At 40.8% G+C, this 3,595-nt stretch overlaps 1 pseudogene; it reads left to right on the top strand.

The window, feature by feature from the left end:
- Positions 1 to 2,637: 2,637 nt before the first annotated feature.
- The window catches only part of LOC102823123, a 39,917-nt pseudogene continuing 38,959 nt past the window's right edge, over positions 2,638 to 3,595 (top strand).

Below are 3,595 nucleotides of genomic sequence, written 5' to 3'. Positions count from 1 at the left end.
TGGATTGACCAGGTGGCATCATTGATGGAATCAAGTGTGGCAGCGGTAGTGAGGTTGGCCCAGGATCGGACACTGTTTCGTTCTGCTGTGCATGGGGTCGCTAGGAGTCGGTTCCGACTCGATGGCACCTGACAACAACAACAACGACAATGCATCATCATTTAACAGTATTTGCTTCTAGTCCCTCTGGTTTTTGTTGTTGTTGTTGTTGTTTTTTTGTGTGTGTGTTTTTGTTTTGCTTTTAATGTTTTATTGTGAATTATGTGATAGTTTATATGGGAGGACATTACCTTCACATTGATCCTGTCGTATATCGTTTCCTTGCCATGGTTACAATCCCCTCCATGCATCATCCATCATCCAAAGGGTATACCCCGCAAGCCTGCCCCCTGGTTGTCCGCACATAGCTCTCTCCCTCTCTGGGTCCAAAGTCCCCAGCCACTCCATCTCCCATGTCATCTTCTCTGCCTCCATCCCTGGCATCACTGCTTCTCTGGGTAGGGTTCTGTTCTCCGCTCTTCTCCCTTGATGGTCCCAGGGACATCTGCTCCTGGATTGCAAAGTTAACCACTCCCCTCCCTTTGCCACAAAATGTCTACCTTTACACTTCCAGCCCTTACAATCAGTCCTGATAACAATTATTCACTATTGTATTGCAAGAGACCTATTCACATCTCCTTTCATCAGCCCTGACCAGACAGTTTGGGTACTACTTAGTGGTGATTCTACCTTGCTCCACACCCTCTGGTTCTAGGTTCCCTCTTGAAGGCTTGTAAGCCAGTCACTTCTTGCCTCTGTTGTTGTTATGTGCCATGGAGTCGGTTCTGACTCACAGCGACCCTGTACAGGGTTTCCGAGGCTATAATCTTTACGGGAGCAGAAAGTCTCATCTTTCTCCCATGGAACAGCTGGTAGTTTCAAACTGCTGTCCCTGAGGTTCACAGCCCGATTCATAACCACTATGCTACTAGAGCTCTTTAGCCACCCCTATTCTGGGTAGCCAATATCCAAGTTGCCCATCCCTGTCCTTCGTGTGTGGAAGGATGGGAATGCTCCTCACTGTGAAGATTTGTTCCCTCTTTTGAGCTACTGCATCCATAGGTGTAGGTCAAATTCATCAAATTGTATCAGATTATTCTTTATTCCCTCTTCTTCCTTCTTCTGATTGAGCTCTGCCTGGTATGGAGTAAATGTTCAATAATTGGTAGCTGTTGTTATTATTAATAACACATTGCTAGTACTTAGAAGAATATCACAATGTGCAATTAAAAAAAAATAACAACAACAACAACAAAAACTCACTGCCATCGAGATGATTCCAGCTCATAGCAACCCTGTATAAGGCTTCTGAGGCTGTACATTTTTGCAGGAGCACAAAGCCTCATTTTTCTCCCATGGGGTGGCTGGTAGATTTGAACTGCTAACCTTGTGGCTACCCATCCAGTGCATATGCTAGAGCAACACCAGAACTAGAGGATGCAAAATTGCCTCAAAATTAGTGCAGTGCTCCAAACTGCTTAATGCACAAAAAATAAATGTGAAATCAGTTAAGTCCATTGATTCCCAAAAGCTCTGGAAAATTTACCTTCACAGAGAAAATAGAAGCAAAGTTCATTTCCAATACTGTTTATAGGCTATTTTTTAGACTTAAAAAATTTGTGTGTGATCTTATGATTTACTATGATGTTTCCTTAGCAAATTGCAAACTGCTTTTTTACAGTAAGAAGTAGTTACTGAACATTAGGTCACAGAAAAGTTGTCCAGATACTCCTTTATAAAATTGTGAGTGGCTTGAAGGAAGGGACTTTGATAACACTGAGGCCAGAACCACATAGTGGAATGTAAGCTCCATGAAGGCAGGGAATGGGCATGATGACATTATCTCCAGTGTCATAAGACCAGTTTACAGTTTATGTGGTTTGCTGACTTAAAATCCCATAATTGCTCCTGGTTTCCCTTTCACTCAGTTTCTGATATGACCACTCCTCTATGGCCAGTCTATCAACAGGTAAGGTAGCATTTACATGTTCCAGGGTTAGGTCACAGACATCATTTGGGGAAGCCATAATTCAGTCTACCACAGCACCATAATGAAAAATGATTTTTAATAAAGCATCCAGGAACGGGGCAGATAGACAAGCCACATAAGGAAAAGGATTCTCGATATCAGCCAACTTCTCAACTTCAACACCGAGGACTAGAAAGGGGGGGAAATATGACACTGAACTAGAATTCAGTACATAGTCAACTTATGAATTAAGAGTTATGGGGGCGTGTAGAATCACTATAATTTCACTGTGCCTGTCCTAACTGAGTATATGACTTCACTCTAACAAAACAGTAAGCCAAGAAAGAGGAAGACATGAGATCCAAAGAAGAGGGAATCCAACACAAACAGGTAGCAAGTGAAGGGAAATCTCAGAATGACAGTTGTACTGCAGGTCTCAAGAGCAGAAAGGGCCAATTGAAACCTAAGTGATGGCGACTTTGAGATATGAAAGGAGACTTCTACAAAAGAATAAATAATAGAACAATTAAAACTATATTCAAAGAAGCCATGAGGGTTCTTATTAGAAGGAAGCAGAAGAATATTACACTACAGAAACAAGAGATGGGATGACAAGAGTTCAAGGTCCCATGGACGTGGAGAAGGGATTGTGGCATGCAGATCGTCTCCAGAAGGTAGAAAAGGTGAAGGAATCACGGTGTCCCCAGGACTGTGTTTGGATTTCTCAGCACAGTGAGACTGATTTCAAACTTCTGTCCTTCATTAATTCTGCTGAGACTTTCAATCAAGAAACCTAAATATTTCCATTCTAGAAAATATTCCTGAGGTTTGTTTTTTAAATAATTTTCAGTACTGCATTTTCGCCTCTCTCTGGAATTCCTATTAGTAAGGTACCATGCTTCCTAAATCAATCCATTAGTTATCTCCTGTTGTGTTTGTCCCTTTGTTCTATTCTTTTGGCAATGACTTCCAATTTTATTGTCTTATCTTTCTATTGAATTTTCCATTTAAGTACACACATACTTTGATAGTTCCTTCTTGTTCTTTGATTACTATTGTATATAACATGCTGTTCTATTTTCATGAATGAGAGAATATTTCCCCTCTTCAACTTTGTGGATAGCAACAGATAGTTTTATTTTAGCTTTGAAATGTGTATCTGTTCCACATTTTTTTTGGTTGTTTCCTTGTCTTTCTTGTGGTAGGGTTTAATTTATTTTTATATTTATGAATAATTATGTAATTTAAAATTAGCGCAGTGAGAATGGAAAATCTTTGTCCAATGGTTTGTCTAATTCTGGGGTAATTGTGTTAAGAATCTGGCTCCTTCCCATTGACCTGGAGATGAAAGACATAGGAAGGGCTGGTTGGTCCACAATGTGGTGAGACCTGTGGACACCTAAGCCTATGGACAAGGACATAGCCACAGAGGGCTATACCTGACAGTAAAGCATCCAGCTGCTATGAAGTGAGAGGAGTCGCATAAGAACACCCAAAGTCGTAGCTAGTACCCATTGGGACTAATCTAAATGGCTTGACAATCAGAAATTGACAAGAGGAAGATTAAAAAAAAAAAAAAAAAAAAAA

This window comes from Chrysochloris asiatica, unplaced genomic scaffold (assembly GCF_000296735.1).
Source record: "Chrysochloris asiatica unplaced genomic scaffold, ChrAsi1.0 scaffold00134, whole genome shotgun sequence".
NCBI lineage: Eukaryota > Metazoa > Chordata > Mammalia > Afrosoricida > Chrysochloridae > Chrysochloris > Chrysochloris asiatica.
The sequence above is the reverse complement of the archived record's forward strand: the minus strand, read 5'-3'. Positions and strand labels throughout refer to the sequence as shown.